Genomic DNA, 19,495 nt, shown 5'->3' with positions numbered 1-19,495 from the left:
AACAAATTATTAATGCATTATCATGGGGTATTTCTACCCCTTCAAGATCTTTGGGTCCGAAACTGATTTCTGGCCCTGCTGCTCTTTCCATGCTGCATCCTACCACTACAAGAAAATTGGGATTCTACAACACTTAAACGATAATGCTTTTTATAAAAAGCGTTGTCCATTTTTTTTAACAACGGTTTTAGTGAAAAGAGTTGTCTATTTCATTATTTTCTTATTAATAGACAACATTTTTCTAAAAATCGTTGTCTATTAGTGATTTTTATGGGTCAAAGACAATGCTTCGTAAAAAGTGTTGTCTATTAGACTTTTTTTTAGTGTCTACGACAATGTTTTTTAAAAAGTGTTGTCTATTGTTAAGTCCTCATCTAAATCTTGATTATTACAAACCGTTGGATCTAAATAAGGAGTAGCAAACCTGAACCCTTCTCCCAACTCCTATCTTCCGATCGTTTTTGATCCTGAGCCCTTCTCCCAACTCCTCATCTCACGCGGCCTTCTCCATCTAACTCCTCTCCGGCAAACCCCTCTCTGGCGAACCCCTCTCCGTGAACCACTCCTCCGAACTCCTCTCCGTCAAGACCACGGGATTAATCTCTTCGCCTTCGTCGCCTCATTCACGCTTCCTTCACACTGCCCAATCTCTTTGATCACACCTTCATCAAGCGGCAGATCCCGATGCTGAGGCGATCGACCACGACAGATCGACCCATCTCTTTGCCTCCTTCGCCCCCGACGTTGAGGCAGTGTAAGCACAGCAGATCCCATTGTCTTCTGGTATGCTACTATAACCCCAATGATTCCTTGTCCTAGTACAAAAGGCTTTGCACCGGAAAAGAAGTGGTGTCTCCTGCCTCCGTTCCTCTTGTCTTGGCGGCGATAGCGAGGCGCTTCGCTTGAGCTCTTCCCGATCACCTCACCTGTTTTCCTTCTTCCTGTCCTCTATGTGAGTTGACAAATTCTCCTCTTTTTGTTCCTCCTTCCCTCGACTTCTCTCGCCTTTCTCGTCGGCTTATTTGATGGCGTCTGGAATTTTCTTGCTCTGGTGATGTGAATATGAGACGGAGTGTTCCTTCTCGTTTGTGGTCTGCGCCAATGCTTTCCTCGACGGGTTGCTTTAGGTTTTCCTCGGCGATTTGGCTTTTCAGCGCAGGTGTTGATCTTCTAGGGTTTTAGGATTTATGCGATTTGGAACTTTCAATGCTTAGTTAGGTTTTTTGGTTCATAATGCCGACATCTGAAAGAAAAGGTGTGTTTTGCGAGTTTAAATTTGCAAAATTGCATTTTTCTGTGATTCCTAATTCTCTATTCATCGAGCATTGAGTTGAGTTTGAGCTCTTCGAAACGGTGATTGTGGAGAAATACTTGAGGAAGTTGTAGTTTTTCCTTTTTACCTTTCACAAAAGTCGGCAGTTTCTTTCCCAGTCTAGTATGTCGGTAGTTTCATGAATCTGCCATTTTGTTCCTTTTTCTTCAGATCTCTCACAGTGTTGGCGGTGGGGACAAGAGGTTAGTCTCATGAAGCTTTGAAGCTGCCAGAACAGTTGTCATTTTAAATTGAGCTGAAAAATTCGATCAACAGAGCATTGTGCTCCTTGTTATGGTTGTTGCCCCGGGCAACAGCAGCAATCTAGTGTTTTGTGTGGTTTCATTTTTTACTTGAGCATTTTACTTGGTACAGTTTTCCAAGGGACTGGTTACATCTATCTGGGTTTTGATTTGAGTCAAAGGCTGCAATGACGATGTTAAATCCTTAAATAAATTCTCTACTCCATGTGTGTTTTCCTTCTTTACTTCGGCAGACTTTGTGGTGGTAGTCATGTCCAAGGAACTGGTTAGGTCGGCAGCTGCACAACAAGAAGAGCGCATGCTATCCGCAAAGTAGTAGTTCTTATTGAATTTGTATTATTTTATAATTTTTACTTTTTGCTTTTTAGTCATCCAAGGTATAAACTCTAGATCTCATTGTGTTTTCTAGGCTTCATCAGATGACAATGCTGGATTCATGATTGATATGTTAAAGTAAGTACAAGTTTCCACCAACTTGTATTTTTCATGTTCAAACTTGAAAGTCTGAGAAGTTTCTCCTTGGCATTCTGAACTTCTGATTGAATTTTCATCTATTTGTATTTTGCCATGGACAGGGAGTGTGGATTATCTCACAAATCAATAATTTTTATCTTGGATGAGTTTGATCTTTTTGCTCAGGTACGTGTAGTACTTTTAGCCACTTACAGAATTCTGTGCAAGTACTTCTTTACTTGCTTGTGTTCCCTTGTCAATCCTCCTTTGTTGTTCCATTTTTATCTCATTATGCAGTGGCCTTTGCCTTATTCTAAATCTTTGAGCTTTTTGATACATGTGTATGCAGGGGAAATAACGTTTACTTTATAGTTTGCTTGATGCAATGCAAACAATGACTTCACAGGCTGTAGTTTTTGGTGTTAGCTGCCGACAGATATGTAGTCTCCACATCTCTCATTTTTCTTTACATTCATATTCATGTCAATATACACTGGGCCACCCATATTTTTTAATCTCTTTTAAAAAAGACAAGTAAAAGGAAAAATATGGAAATATTAAAGTTAAGAAAGTGGAAGGAAACTAAACAATTGTTTTTATGTATATTATTATTCTTATTATTCCACTTTTTGACTCCTTAATTTTTCTTCCAAGCATTGCTGGTTATACTTGATAAAGCCTCATGTCTTTCAGGATGCAAAATAACTTCTTGAAAAAAGAGTTCAGTGTAGGTTTTGTCCTAGTCTCAAGCCGACAATCTTTTTTGATCAGTATATCTAGTAGAAGTAAGCATGCAGATCGCTGTCTTCGAGGCCGGCTAGCTATTTTGTACTTTTTTGTTTTAAATTCGAATGTCACTATCTACTTTGAAACAGAACTATTTAATCTTTGTGTATAGTTGAATTTTCCTGTAAATACTAATACTTTGTAATTGAATTCTATTGTTTTGGTACGAGTTTGAAATCATTAGCCGAGCTAATTAATGTTATTTTATATGTCCAATTCGAATCTAGACATGGTAAAAGAAAATTAATAGTTTTTTCAATATAAAAAAATAATTTTGTAAATAGATTTTTTTTATTTTAAAAAGACAACGCTTTTAAAGTGTTGCACAAGTGTTGTCTTTGCCAAAAACAACAACGCTTTTAAAGCATTGCAAAAGCGTTGTCTTTGCTACAAACGACAACGCTTTTAAAGAGTTGTCTTTGAGCAGACTTTTAACAACAGTACTTTTAACAATGCTTTATCAGCCGCATAGACAACGCTTTTAAAGCGTTGTCTATTAGCTTTTTTCTTGTAGTGTACAGCATGGATCTCGAGTCTTCGTGGTGTGCTTTTCTGGCCATGTTAGAATCTCCATCAGTGGGCCCGCCCGTGATCATATTAATGCTGCCTCAGGCGGCATTGCTCCTATTTTCTTCTTGTCGGGCGGTCATGGCCTCAGGCTGAGTCTTCTCAGGCACTTGAGTTGTACCGACCGGGACTGGTAATACACTTTATTGAGGTTCGACCGGGTGATATTCTAATTTGATTGGGCTTTGCTGCCTGGGATATTGCTGCTGATAATAGTTTTGCCTCTGATAGTGATCCCTATTTGCTTTCCTATTTTTCAGAACAAAGCAGTCTTCTGTATGATGACTGCTGGTCTTGTGATAAGTGCACCATCTTCTTGGTGCTTCTTGTTGCATCTCCACATGCTGTACCGCTTGTGGGTGATATTCTAGATGACGATGGGGCAGAGGGATTACTCGAGGTCCCCTTGGGGGAGGAACTAGAGCGGGAGCCTTCTCCTTAACAGGAGCAGAAGAAGTAGTATCTTCTTTTCTACGTGCAGCCTGAGCTTCTTCAACATTAATGAATTCAGTAGCACGCTCAATTAATGAGTCAAAATTAGCAGGAGGATTTCTCACCAAATCTTTAAAGAAGTCATTATCATTCAAGCCCTGAGAGAAAGCACTTACTAATATTTCGGTGGTAGCATTGGGTACGTCAATGGCTACCTGGTTGAATCTTTTAATGTAGGCTCTAATGGCCTCTTTGGGTCCCTGTTTAATTGAGAATAAGCTCTAGGGAGTTTTATGATACCTCTTGTTGCTGGAAAAATGGTGTAAGAAAACCTTCTTGAAATCTTTAAATCTTCGGATAGAATTTTTCGGTATTCTTTTGAACCACCGTTGAGCAGCTCCTCTAAGTGTTGTAAGGAACATCCAGCACTTCACTCCATCAGAAAACTGCTGCAATAATGCTATATTCTCAAATTTTAATAAATGATCCTCTAGATCTGTAGTCCCAGTATATTCGCTGATCTTGAGATTTTGATACCGCTTAGGAAGTGGATCATCTAACACACTTTGAGAAAATGGAGAGATAATTATTTCTGGTGAGCTATCACTAGCTACCATCATCTTAGCTTTGTGCTTCTCTCTATCTGGTGCCTTGCCAGAGGATTCTTGAAAGATAGGTCTCCGTCCTCCCTGCTCGAAAGGAGTACAAAGAAAGGCTCGAGGGCACCGGGTCGGAGAAGCAATGGTTGGAGTAATATATACACGATCTTCTTCCTCCGCCTCTTTTCCCTTTAGTCGATCAGTGGTTGAGACTGCCGGATTATGAGCCACTGGCAGAGTAGCTCCGGTATGAGCTTGTTGTTATTGTTGTTGTTGCTGTAGAGCCTTCTGGACATGGGTATTGATGAGAAAATCCAGATCTTTGCGACTAATGGTGAGTAGGTTCAATTTTCCAGCGTGTTCCATATTGCAATCTCAGATTCAGATGAATTTCCCACAGACGGCGCCAAATTTGATCCTATCTGAGAAGCTTAACAAAATAGAAAGCTGGGAGAAAACCTCACCGTTGCTGAAGGATAATACCTGTGGACTACCGATCCGAGAAACCCAAAGCGGATCTAAGAAAATGAACTCATCGAACGCCCTCCTCATACCAAGATCCAAAGACAAAAGGAAGGCTCCAGTGAAAAAATGCCAAGATCTGGAACTCTGATGACTTCCTGCGCATAAGAGAGTGAAAAAATGCCAAGATCTGGAACTCTGATGACTTCCTGCGCATAAGAGAACTGACAACACTATCATCAGTGACCTAAGATCAGGGTGGGAATCCCTAGCTAGGCCCTCTGACGCTCAAGTTAGTGATCTCTCTTGGTGTGGGAGGAAAAAGATGAAGATGAACAGTGATTAAAAATTAGGGTTTGTAAAGTGGGTTGTGACTGTGATGAGCCTGAGCATACCTGGCCAATGGAGAGGATTCCCTTTTTTATACCACTTTATATAACCTCCGTAGTCATGAAGTGGACCTCGGTTTGTTAGAGTTTGTTATGAGATGACGTCAGTCCTGTACTTATAGAAGATAGCTTTTTAAGGAATCTTTCTTGTACCCAAGATGTACCTTCTTTATCATCTAGCGCCTGTAGAAGAGTCTAGAGACATTTTCCCGACAGATTAGTCAACCTGTCATACAATCATATGCAATATATATTTTCATGATATTTATGCACATTCTAGAAGTACTTGCTACTCCGGGCGGTATTGACTTGTATTTTCTTAAGCCTGTTATCCTGGTCGATATTGGTCTATATTATATTATCTCAGTCGATATTGGGCTATATTATGTTATCTCAGTCGATATGGGGTTGTACCTCCTTAAGCTTATTATCCCGACCAGCCTTGGCCTATATTTCTTTAAGCCTGTTATCCCGGCCGATATTGGCTTATATTTCATTAGGCTTGTTATCCTGGCCGATATTGGCCTATATTTCTTTAAGCCTGTTATCTCGGACGATATTGGTCTATACCTCCTTAAGCTTATTATCCTGACCGGCTTTGACCTATATTTCTTTAAGCCTGTTATCCTGGCCGATATTGGCTTATGTTTCATTAGCCTTGTTATCCCGGCCGATATTGGCCTATATTTCTTTAAGCTTGTTATCTCGGCCGATATTGGTCTATACCTCCTTAAGCTTGTTATCCCGACCGGCCTTGGCCTATACTTTCTCAAGCACGTTACCCCGGCTGGTATGCATACCTGCTTGATTCTGCTATCCTTTTTCCCCTTTTTACCAGGGACCTACTAAACCTAACCCATATCAGTATACACTTAGGCGCATTTAATAGTATTCTCCCCATCGGAGTCATTGCTATTATTTGTGTGACTGAAGGAATACCAACTATTAATTTTATCTGTCATAAAGTTAGGTTGACAAGAATAAAATTAATGGGTAAAACATCCTCTTACAAATGTTTGAATTTGTATACGTCTACACTATCGTAGCATACAAAATTCACAGTGTTTTGAGATGTTGGTGAATTTAAATAATATTGTTTGAAGACTCAATATTATTATAAATTCTAAAGTTTTGGCCAAAACTTATTTTATGATTCTTAAGATGACTTTCAACCCACTGGCTATTATTCTGAAAGAGAACAAACTTACTGGTCCCAATTACATAGATTGGAAAAGAAACCTGGGCATTGTCCTAACTGCTGAAGGCTATAAGTTTCTACTGTTAGAGGTCTGCCCTGAAGTGCCTAATATTGATTCTAGTGAAGAGGAGATTGAGTATCATAAGAAATGGGTCAAGGCAGATGAGATGGCACGGTGTTACATTTTGGCTTCTATGTCAAATGTACTGCAACATCAGCATTAGTCCATGCCTACTGCCTATAATATGATGTGCAATCTCAAGGAACTCTTCGAACACCAGAATCGGGCTTCTAGGCAAGAGGCTATGAGAAATTTAATGACAGTCACCATGTCAGAGGGAACACCCGTAAGGGATCATATCCTAAAAATGATGGCCTACTTGAATGAGATACAAATCCTTGGAGCTGAAATCGATGGGGAAACACAGGTCGATATTATTCTCCAAACACTACCCAAAAATTTTGAGCAGTTCCTCCTGAACTACAATATGAATAAAAGGATTTATTCATTGGCGGAACTACTGACAGAACTTCAGGCAGCAGAAGGGTTATTTCATCATAGTTCTCAAATCCACTTTGCTGAAAATGTTTCTACTTCTAAGTCGAAAGGCAAGAAGAAGAAGAAGAAGAAACAAGCTGGCTCGGCAAAGAAAGTGAATTGATCTCTAAGTACTGGACTAAAAGTAGGAGTGAAGAAGCCGATGGCAAGTGCTTCATTTGCAAGTAGTTTGGACATTGGAAGGCAGACTGCCCTCATAGGAAAGAGAACAATAAAGGGATATCTTATTCTCTAGTAGTTGAAACATATATAGCGGTGTTATCTACCAGTACCTGGTGTGTAGATACAGGAACTACTGATCATGTCTACTATTCATTGCAGGGGTTCCAGGAAACCCGATGACTATATGAGGGAGAGATAATCGTCTACATGGCCAATGCTACGAAAGTGGCGGTTGTTGCAGTGGGAGATGTCTACTTATCATTTGATAGAAATAGAACTTTGATTTTGAGAAATTATCTTTATATACCAAGTTTTAGAAAGAATTTAATTTCAGTTTCTAAACTGTTTTTGGATGGATATGCTATTTCTTTTGATGGCAAAGTGGTTATTAAGAAAATTATGGTTATTATCTGTTCTGGTACATTAGTTGGCAATTTGTATACTCTAAATCAATAACTCCCATAAAGCAACAAATGGAAATTAATAACTCATTTTTAGTGCATGTAATAATCTAATCTAAGGAACTAATCATCCAATCTACATCATCCCTAATTCCTAGCATGTCTATAGTAATGGGATCCATATATTTATTGCATGTAATCTTCCTAGCGACAAGGATATCATATCTAGCTTTTTGTTCATGATTTCTAAAAATAATATTGAACTCGTTTTTGTTACCTTCATCGTGTGCCACCCTTTTTCCTTTGTCTTTTGAAGAAGATGCCTTCCCTTTGCCTTTGACGCCTCCCGGTGCATCTCCTTCGCCAGATCAAATGCTTCCTCGATGAAGTCTTTTCAACATCTGCGACATGGTGTAAGGTTGAGGAATTTCTTGTGGAGATGGGTCTTGAGGATGGGAGAGGAGGAGAGGAAGGAAAATAAGGGAAGTTTCTTCTCTCTTTTCAGATTTGTGGCTTGAAGAAGTGTTAGATCTAGATGTAGATCTAAGCAAAAATGAGCTCTAGAGGTGGGAAATTAGGGTTTGATGAGGTGTAGTAGGAAGGAGAAGGCTTTGGGGAGAGAGAAGGAGATGGAAATAGGGCTTTTTGGAGAAGTGGGCGGCACACACGAGTAGGGGCACAACCATGTCTTATAAAAACGGCAGGGTTAGGTTGGATTCTACACGGTCGTGACGATTGGCACGACCTCCTTTTTCTCCCCTCGGCCAAGGTCGCACGGCCATGCCAATCGGCACGACCCATTCCTCCCTTTTCTCTGCACAAGTCTCACGGTTGTGCCAATTGGCACGGCCTGAGTCTTCTCCTTCTCTGGCAGTCTCGCACGTCCGTGCCGATTGGCACAGCCTATGTCCTTCTTCTCTCTGCATAGGTCACATGGTCGTGCAAGGTTGCACGACCCATGGCCTTCATCCTTCTGTTGGCTTCGCATGACCGTGTGGGATCACACGACCGACTCCTTTAGGCTCATGGTGACTCACCTTTCACTCTTTCGGTTCCTCTAACACCTCCACGCCCATGAAACGCTCACAGCCAGCTCATGGAGGCTCTACACATCCTAAAAATGAATACCCAAAAGTAAAGAAATAATAAAAAAATACTCAACTAAACTCACCAAAACTAAAACAACGAACTAGAATGAAAAACCCTTGGGTTGCCTCCCAAGAAGTGATTGTTTTAGGTCTTTAGCTCGACCCCGTTTCAGTTAATGTGGACTAAACCCGTGGAAGCATGGCTCTCCTCCTAGGGTTAATGCTCTAGTTTGTGCCTTTAGTTTCACTCGTGCAGGACAAATGTATTTCTTATTGTTCGCTAGAGGGGAACTCTCATGGAAACTGCACTCCTCGACTTTGTGTATGTTGATCTTGCTAAAATTGCCTTGAGAAGAGGGGTTGCAGATGGAGGAATCAGATAAATCAAATTCGATCTTTTCTTTGCCGATCTTCAAAGATAACTTGTGATTTTTCACATCAATGATGGCTCCAGCTGTGGCAAGGAATGGTCTTCCAAGGATGATTGGTATCTTAGGATCTTCCTTCATATCCAAGATAATTAAATCTATGGGAACGATACATCCACCCACTTCTACTAGAACATCTTCAACTATTCCCATTGGGTATCTACATGAATGGTCAGCTAATTGTAGTACCATAGTAGTCAGTTTAATATTCTGGAGTCCCAGCTTCTTACATAAAGAGTATGGAAGTAGGCTAACGCTGGCCCCCAAATCGCAGAAAGCTCTCTGTATGAGTTCAGAACTAATTTTGCACAGTATGGAAAAACTTCCTGGACCTTGAAGTTTTGGTGGAGTATTTACCATAAGTAGAACGCTGCAATTCTCTGTTAATGCTACGGTCTCAAAGTCGCCCTTTTGCCTCCTGTTAGAAAAAATACCCTTCAAGAACTTTGCGAACTTCGACATTTGGTGTAGTGCATCTATCAGTGATACTTCTACGCAAATCTCCTTGATCTTCTTCAGGAATTGGTTGAACTCTTCATCCTTCTGGGAGGTTATCAGTTTTTGAGGGAAAGGAATCATCTGACTCTGTGGGGGAACTTGAGGAGTTCCTTCAACTTTCTTAGTAACCTCCTCTCCGTCCCTATTTTGAGTCTGATTGGGCATTAGGGGAGAGGGCCCTTTCTCTGAGTCAGGTTCCTTCTGAGTAATGATTTGGGGGTCTCCCAAAGTTCGTCCGCTCCTCAACTCAATGCGATTGCAGTGTTCCACTGGGTTTATATCTGGCTTCCCTGGAAATGTTCCATGTGCTCTTGAGATGGATTGGGCTATCTGGGCTATCTGGCTGGCTTGCATCTTTTGATGTTTCTCAGAATTTTCCATTCTTTGAGTTAACAGCTTGATCTCATTCTTCATCTCTTTTTGCTCTGAGAGAGCTTCTTCAAGCATCTTTTCAATCCTGGACAATTGTTAAGGTTATTGTTGAAAAGTCTGTTGTCCAGATGAGTAGCTCTGCTGCCCAGGTGAGTAGCGCTGTTGTCCAGGTTGATAGCTCTATTGTTTTGCTGGCCTTTGGTCCTGATTGTTCTAGTATGAGAAGTTTAAGTGATTCCTCCTATTGGTTGCTACTCGGAATATCGTACTGGTTCCCCTGTACAAAAATTTTGTACAAGTCTTAAACCATTCCTAACAACCTATTGTGTTCTTTAGAAATTAAATTTGAAATCGCAAACAGAACTTAACATTATTGATTCCAAATTCAACTTATCTGTTCTTAGAGGTTTAGACTTGGATTGCAAACGATGCTTAATTTTATTAATCCAAATCCGCCCATGTTACAAATTCTATTAAATATTTATTTCAGAGATCGGCTTCCAAGTTAAACATGGCAAGACACTAGGCCTTCTTGGGTATGGGAGCATCCACCACTTCCTAGACAAAGTCTTTCAACGAAATTTAATATTTAATCTCCTTATAGTAACCCTAGGTTTAACCATTAAGAACAATCGAATCACAAGATCGAAAAAAAATAAAAGAAACACAAACTCGAATCATAAATTTGAAACCTAGAAATATTAGCCTCTTGTGTTTGGTATTTCAAGATCTAAACAAAAAGATGAACTAGTTATGATGCGAAAAATAATAACTACTTATACCTTTTGTAGCTTATAGACCTCGCGATCTTCTATCGTATTCCTCTTCTTATCTCGCACGTTGTGTGGGCGACGATCTATCGAGACGAGAATCCACCCAAGCTTCCTTCTTCTCCAAGCAAGTTTCGGCCACCACCAATCTTCAAGAGATGAAGAACTTTCGGCCACCAACCAAGCTCCAAGGGATGCTAAGAAACAGAGCCTCCTATCTCTCCTTCTTCCTCTAACAAGATCCGGCCACCACCAAGCTCCTTGAGATGTAGATGTCGTCGGCCACACAAGGAAGAAGAATAGGAGAGGAAGAGGAAGAGAGGGTCGGCCACCACCAAGGAAGAGAGGAATACTAGATGTATTGTTGTTATGAGGTTAGGCACCTCTAGCCTTTATTTTATATTCCTTGGTCTTGGCAAATAAGAAAATTTTTAATAAAAACTTCCTTATTTTCCTTGCCATTGAAAGGAAAATTTTAATTAATAAAAAAAATTTCCTTTTCTCTTATTAATGTGGCTGGCCATATCTAATCATCCAAGGAAGGAAAGTTTTAAACACAAAATTAAAACTTCCTAATTTGTTTCCGAAAATTTTTAAATAAAAATTTCTCTTTTAAAAATTCTCTTCATGGTTGGTCATAAAAAAAAACTTTTATAAATTAAAATCTCTCTATTAAAACATGTGCATGATTTACAAAAAGGAAAGCTTTCTCTAAAATTAAAATCTTCCTTTCAATCTACAAATAAGGAAAGATATCAAATCTTTTCTTAATCTTTTGTAGAAACTATAAAAGGAAAGATTTAAAATTTTAGAACTCTCTTTTAAAATCATGAGGATGGTTAAAAAAGGAAAGTTTTATCAAAATTTAAAATCTTCCTTTTAACTACAATAAGGAAAGATATCAAACCTTTCTCTTAATCTTTTATAGAAAACTATAAAAGGAAATATTTAAATTTTAAACTCTCTTTTAAAAACATGGCTTCCACATAAGAAATATTTTAAAAAATAAAATCCTTTTTAATTTATTTTGGCCGGCCAACTAAGCTTGGGTTCAAGCTAGGGCCGGCCACCAACTCACCTTGGTTTGGCCGGCCTTAGCTTATGCTCCAAGCTAGGCTTGGTCGGCCACCTTAAGGTGGGTAAGAATGTGGGTATGAGTGAGTATAAGACTTTATAAATAAGAGGCTACGATAGAGACCGAGAGGAGGAATTGATTTTGGTCTCTCGATGAACTTGAGCTTCCCGTGCTCACCCTGAACACCCAACTCGAGTTCATCAATAATATCTCATTCCACTAAAGAGTTATTATTGAACTACCGCACCAATCTCATATTACTATATGGGCTCCTTCTTATCATGAGTGTGTTAGTCTCCCTATGTTTAAGATATAGAATGTCCACTAATTAAATGAGTTACTGACAACTCACTTAATTAATATCTAGCTCCAAGAGTAGTACCACTCAACTTTATTGTCATGTCGGACTAAGTTCACCTGCAGGGTTTACATGACAATACTTATGAGCTCCTCTTGGGGACATCATCAACCTAGATTACTAGGACACAGTTTCATTCTATAATCAACAACACACCATATAAATAATATCATTTCCCAACTTATCAGGCCTATTGATTTATCGAACGAAATCGCACCCTTTGATAAATTAAAGAAATGAATATTGAGTATATGTGTTTGTTATTATATCATGATTAAGAGCACATACTTCCATAATAACAAAGGTCTTGTTCTTTTATACAGTTAGTATAAAAAGAACTTACCTTAAATGGTCCTGCTCAATACACTCAGAGTGTACTAGTGTAATTTTATAGTCCAGATAAACTAATACCAAATTACAATACGACTGTTCCAATGGTTTATTCCTATCCATCTTAGTCGTGAGCTACTGTTTATAATTTATAAGGAATTGATAACATGATCTTCTGTGTGTGACACCACATACCATGTTATTTACAATATAAATTAATTGAACAACTACACTTAGCTTATAAATATAGACATTTAACCAATGTAATTCTTTATTTTAAAATAAATGTTTATAAAAAGCTAGGCTTTTAGTATACACTCTAACACCTCCAACCTGGATTGTATGTGTTGGAGTACGAATTGTTTTGCCTTTAGTTGTAGCTGACTATCACATCACACTGCTCAAGTTGGTTTATCTGTGCTTGTATTGGCCCTAGAGGGCAAGTATATTGAGCATGTTCTGTACTTCCGCAAGTCTCGCAAACATAAACTATCGCATTGGTCGTGTTGTTGTTGTTCCCCATGGTCTCAAACTTCTTGATCAAAGTGTCTAGCTTTGCAGACATAAGAGTGACTACATCTACATCGAATTCCCCTGACACTTTTATTGGATTCCCTGAGAAAAAACTACCAGATCTTTCTGATGCCCACTGATGGTGATTCTGTGCCACATTCTCTATTATCTCTTCAGTTTCATCAAGGCTCTTGTTTATCAGTGCTCCTCCTACTGTAGAATCGAGGGATACCTTCGTGTGATAGTTGATTCCATTGTAGAAGGTGTGTAGAACCAACCATTTCTCAATGCCATTATGGGAGCACTGTCTCAGCATACTTTTAAATTTGTCCCAGACTTCAAATAATGATTCTAAGTCTACCTATTTGAAACTTGCAATCAGATTCCTCATATGAGCAGTTTTGCTTGGTGGATAGAATTTGTCCAGGAATTTCTACTCACACTGCTCCCAAGATGTAATGCTATTTGCTGGAAGGGAATTTAGTCACTGCTTGGCTCTGTCTTTCAGGGAGAATCCGAAGAGCAATAACCTTATTGATTCTGGAGGGACTCCGTTCACTTTCATAGTGCCGCAGATCTCGTAGAAAAGCTCTAAGTGGTGGTTTGGATCATCGTGTGGTCCTCCTCCAAATTGATTCTGCTAAACCATATGAATTACTGCAGGCTTGATTTCAAAGTTGTTGGCTTCAATTTGCGGTCGAGTGATGTTAGACCGAACCACTCGTACACAAGGTGCTGCATAATCCTTCAATAATCTATCAGCCATCTCTGAAGATTCTTGTGCTGCTTGAAATGCCTTCTATAGGTTTCTTCTTCTTATAAAAGTCCTATCGATCTCTGGATCAAATAGTAGAAACTGTCCTGAAAGATTAGCTCTTCTCATGCAAAAATAAAATATGAAATATAGTAAAGAGGAAAAGATGAAATATTATTATTTTGGAATTTTTAATAAAAATACAGAAAGTAAAGAAAAACAAGAATAAAATTATTTATCTCTAAATGCAAAATAAAGGAAAGAAAAAGAAAAAGAAAATAAAGTCTAGTCTAATCTAGTATGACTATCACAAATGTTATAGACGTAGTCCCCGGCAACGGCGCCAAAAACTTGTTATGCTTTAGCAAGTGCACGGATTCGTCGTCAATAATAAAGATTATCGATCCCACGAGTACTGGTTATAAGCACTAGTGATGGCACACTTAGGATTAGCTACACTATCGATGGTTGTGAGTAATCTAAGGAAAGAGATTAGAAAGTGGAAACGAGAACTAGCAATGAGAAGAAATCAACCTAGGTAATGAAGAGTTCTAGGAGTTCGATTTCATTATGGTGGTATTGATGTATCACATACTATCCTATACTCAATGTCCATCAGCATGCATTCGCGGGAAGCTAAAGCAACTATCCTTAAGCACCAAACAAAGACGATCCCTATGAAATCCTGTTACAGTTAACCCCTGTCACTAGGGTGTTTTTGGGTTTTTCGGGCCACGAAAACCGCTTTTTTGCGTCGCGGAAACCCCAAAATCCCCTAGCCATTGGATCCGTGCGAAGAAAACTTTCGAAAATACGAGTACGAGTTTCAAACTATGATCTACAGTAGATCTACAAAGGAAAAACATTTTATACCTTCGATGGTTTGTAACCTCCATGGGATACCAAGAGTCACAACAGGTGCCTCGGTAGATCACAAGGACACAACTCTAATTGATGTTATCAAAGATATAATTAAGGGGCTTAGTTTGGTCTCTTACTTCCTTGTGAAGGAGTCGCCTCTCCTTTCAAGGAAGTACCCCTGTCTGTGAACGGGTTACCCCTGTCACTAGGGCTCATTGGGTGTACGATCTAAGGTATTCCCTCTACGAGGTTATCAATTCCTACACAATCAATCAACACGACAAAGAGATCGAGTAGTCGAAATAAAGCAAGCGAATCATCTAATGGATATAAACATAATATGAGTCTTACATCAAAACCAAACCATAATTACTCCCTCATCTTAGAACAAGGACTCTACTCCATAGACGTCGGAGAAAAACCCGAAGACATGATGTATTTAAACATACAAATTCTCAAACACGAAGAGAGAAAGAAGAAGTATGCTTATCCAACAACGACAAGTAATCTTCGGATCCAATCCTTTGCTTCTGGAGTTGATGTTGTAACGACCCAGATTTCCTCATTTTGAGCTCCAGAAATAATTCAAAAATATTTAAAAATGCTATAGAAAAATTCTAGAGATTTTTAGGAATTTTTAGAGTATTTTTACGTAATTTTGGAGTTCGTTTGGTATTTTTACCAAGAGAAAGAAGTTTAAATATATATATATATATATATATATATATATATATATATTTGTGTTAAAGCTGGGTTTTGAACCCAAGAGCTCGGACCCGAGCAAAACCCAACTAACCAACTGGGCTAGCAGTTGTTATTTGATCTAATAAAGGAAGAATTTTATTTAAGTAATAGAAGTTAATAGCGAGAAATAATAGGAAGAAAATAACTTGCAACCGGGATTCGAACCCACGAGCTGCGCTTTAAGCCGAACGCGGCCATCCAACTGATCCAGCGATCGTTTCTTATTAAAGAAGGAGAAGAATTCCATTTAAGCATAAGTTGGAACATTTAAAATAAATTGGAAATAAAAGTGCGCAGCGGAGGATTCGAAACCACAACCCTTGACTTGGTCAAAACCGCAGCCAACCAACTCTTCCGCGAATATTTCGTGAAAAGGTAGAGTGCGAGATATATATATATGTTATGATTGAAACCTTAGTTATAAGAAGAGAGAACTTAAGTTTTCTTTTTCTCCCGAAACCCTTTCTCTCCTCTCTCGCGACGGCGTTGCGGGCGAAAACGCAGAAGCCGCAGCTAGGGCTTCTCCGACGACCGGCCAACGGGGACTTCTCCGCGAGCTCTTCTCGGATTCGAGCTCTTCTCGGATTCGAGCTCCTCTCGTCAAGAAGGAACAGTAGGCACGAGGAAGAGGGCGAGTTTGCGAGATCCTCCGCAAGCCCTAGAAGCATTGGAAGCTTTCTTCTTCGGCTGTAAGTCCAAGAAACGCAAGGTAAGTTGCTTACTCACCTGCAGAAGAGTAGTTTTGGATTTTCCCGTTAGCCTTTTCTTTCGGATTTTTGCAACATGTTTGCTTCCTTAAGTTGCTGCCGCGAATTGAGGATTTGAATCCTTGTATCTTCTTGATGTTTATTTAGAAACATGCTGTAAGGAATAGGTTGTAAAGGGTTAGTGCACAGTTGGAGTTTTACAGATTTTGGATTTTGTTTGTTATGGTTTGTTGCCGTGAACCCTAAGGAAGGAGGGAAGGATTAGTTCAGTCCAAGCATGTGGAATTGTTGGATTCGGAAGTTAACAGATTGTTTAGTTTGTGGTTGTTCATTTCGGATTTTTGTGTATTTGAATTTGAAGCACGCTGTAAAGTCCGAAGCTTTGATTTTGTGTTGCTGCCGTGAGGTTGTTCTGGTGTCAGGTGGTGTTATTTAGTTTAAGTTTAGTTCTATATAAATTGTGCATGTTCTAAACTAATTTATATAATATTCAGTTCATATGATAATATTTAGGAATGGCAAACCTAACCACGTTTAAGAGATAAATTAGTAGGTTATGTTAGTTTTGGTTTTATGCTTTTGCATGCTACAAATTCAATGCATGTTTTATTGGTAACGATTATGCATTTCTCTTCTTGTTCATGCGAGAATATGACTAAGAGAATTTTAGACCCCTTTTAGCATCTAGTTTCTTTGCTATTTAGATTTAGTAAATAACATGAACATGTGCAGATTTAGATTTCTAGTTCCTTTGCTATTGGAATAACATGAGCAGATTTTTAGTTTCTTATGTTCTTAGATGTGCATGAGTAGCCTTCCTTCTAAAACAATCAGTTTCTAGTTTCTTTAGAGCTTAATATGCAGAATTGTGTCAGCTTAATATGTAGCATTTTAGTGTGCAGATTTTTATAAGCATAGCATGCAGATTTTTATAAGTATAGTATGCAGATTTTAATATGCAGAATTTTATTAGCATAGTAGGCAGATCTTTGGGTTAAGCATTTCAAAGTTAGATTTTTGCTTAAACATTTTAGTTTCTTTTAAAGAAGTATTCTTTTAGAAGTATTAACAAGTATAAGAAAGATAAAGAAAAGAAAGAAAAAGGCCAAGGCCTTAAGTAAATCCCAAAGTCAAGACTTTAGGGATTTTGGCACACAAGGTGCTAAAGAAAATGCCGAGGCATTATATATTAGAAGTATTAAGAGATAACAAGTATTTTACTTTTATCAATGGCACTGTACTGGACTTTCAGTAGTCCTTGGGCTGGGCTCCCATAGTCGGTCCCTAGGTTTAGATAACCTAGTATGCAGGACTCTCAGTAGTCCTTGGGCTGGGCTCCCATAGTCGGTCCCTAGGTTTAGATAACCTAGCAAATCCTACTAGATTCGGGACCAGCTATCTCGGGTCTAGTTAGGGATGCGCGCATAGTAAGTATAGTTGTCGGGCCCAAGAAGAAGTTGATTATTATTTTGAAGTATTATAAGTATAAGTTTTGAACAAGTAAAGCAAGTTTTACATAAGTATAAAGTATTTAAAGAATAAGTCTCTAAACAAGTGAAATAAGATTTAGAAGGTGTTTAGAATTCAGTAAGCTTAGTTCTTTATGCAAGCATGATAGTATAGGCTTGCCTTACGTGTTTAGCCTTTCAGTATATTTCTTTACTAATAGAAGAGCATGAGTTAGTTTACTGTTCTTTGCTATTTATGAGCATGATTAGCTATACATGTTTAGTATTTCAGTTAGTATGATTCCTTTGCTATGTATGAGCATGAGTAGCTTTACATGTTAGCATTCAGTTTTAGCATGTTTTTATTTATATACATGCATATCGAGATTTTGTGAGTTAGATAACGCTTACTAAGCAAATTTTGCTTATAGACTACACTTCCTCTTACTGCAGATACAGGAAAGGAAAAGATATAGAAAGGAAGGCGACAAGGAGGTGCGGATGGATGTGTGATGCCAGGACTATGGAAGCCTTGGGACTAGGAAAGAAGTTTTAGTTTAGTTTTTGTTGTATTTTGATATGATTAGGACGTAGTAGAAGAATTGTAATCTTGTGTGATGATTTCTTGTGTTGTTTTCTTTATTTTGGATTTATTATACTGCGTGGTTGATTGATATGTGTTCCAGCCGCTTGTGGCTGAGTATATATTGTATGTATTGTTGAATAAGGTCACCGGTATAGGGGAGATTCTGTCGAAATTTTTCGGTAGGGTTTCCATGTGATTTTTAATCATACCGGTTAAGTAGAGTTAGTAGTTAAGTAACGGTCATCCTTAGAGAGTAGTAGTAGTAAGAAGTGTGGTCGTTACAGATGTGATGATGAAAGATCGCTGGATCGATGTCCTAGACGACGTGAAACGGCACCAGAGCGATTCTCCTATTGACGGCTCTCCTCCCGGCTCTCCCCTCCCGAAAAAGGGTTAAAACCCCTTTTATAGGCTAGGGTGCGGCGCGGTGGCGCGACTGTGCAAGGATGGCACGACCGTGCCCTTTCTTGGCTCTGGGTGCGCTGCACGACCGTGCCAATTGGCACGGTCGTGTAATGCTGGGGCTCGGCTCTAGGGACACGGTCGTGCAGGGTTGCACGGTTGTGTACTGCCTGGTCTCGGTCATGGAGGCACGGTCGTGCAGGGTTGCACGGTCGTTCCTTGCTTGGCTGCTGGCTGTGAGGCACGGTCATGCGGGGTTGCACGTCCATGCTTAGATCCCTCTCTAGATTGGCCACACGGTCGTGCAAGGTTGCACGGTCGCGGTCTCTGCTTTGTTCCAGTGCGTCGACAATCATCGTTTTCGCTTTAAAAGTTGTCTCTGTCAACACAAAACCAAACAAAGAGCAGATATCCGAACAAAAGAGTATATATGATGAATACACGATAAAAGAGGTGGTCATGCAAGGAATGTATACATAAAAAGCAAGTAAATATGTGTTAAAACATGCATAAACGATCATAATATTTACTCACATTATTTATTTTTATCATTTGTTGTACATATACTTTTACATTGAAAAAGTATTCTTCCAACTTCACTCTTAAAGAAGTTATCTGTTTAGGACTGATTAGAGTGATTCTTATGAATTTTAGCAATGGATTGTAATATCTATGAGGGTTTTGATCATTTACAAAAATGGATAAGGAATGAATGTGTTTGCCTTCATGGCTTGTACCATAGTATGAAGAAGGGGTTCCGAAATGTCTTGCACAAGCTAGGAACTATGCCAAAACACGTGAAGTAATTTTATATTCTTGCAAGCATTGTAAAAATAAGAAGTATTTGAAATTAAGTAACATGAATTTTTTTCTTAATTACTTTGATTTTTATGTTTATGTTGTAAAATTAGGTTGCTAGTGTTGGCACTAGTAGCAAAATTGGAAATTATGTTGGTGTTAGTGCTGGTATTGATGTCA

General features: G+C 39.0%; 1 long non-coding RNA gene across 3 annotated transcripts; it reads left to right on the top strand.

Annotated features, from left to right (window-relative positions):
• The first annotated feature begins 440 nt into the window (after positions 1–440).
• LOC122032618 lies at positions 441–18,038 on the top strand. 3 transcript variants are annotated; one of them, XR_006126163.1, is made up of 6 exons: positions 441–952; positions 1,484–1,887; positions 1,985–2,028; positions 2,151–2,214; positions 2,378–2,468; positions 17,983–18,038. It is a non-coding gene; the product is annotated as an uncharacterized LOC122032618 (long non-coding RNA). The 3 variants fall into 3 exon arrangements; XR_006126162.1 differs by lacking the exon at positions 17,983–18,038 and having other exon boundaries at positions 441–754; positions 820–952; positions 2,378–2,575; XR_006126161.1 differs by lacking the exon at positions 17,983–18,038 and having other exon boundaries at positions 2,378–2,575.
• The last annotated feature ends 1,457 nt before the right edge of the window (positions 18,039–19,495 follow it).

The sequence above is a fragment of the Zingiber officinale genome, chromosome 11A (assembly GCF_018446385.1).
Source record: "Zingiber officinale cultivar Zhangliang chromosome 11A, Zo_v1.1, whole genome shotgun sequence".
Classification (NCBI taxonomy): Eukaryota; Viridiplantae; Streptophyta; class Magnoliopsida; order Zingiberales; family Zingiberaceae; genus Zingiber; species Zingiber officinale.
This window is presented reverse-complemented; position numbering and strand designations above follow the sequence as displayed.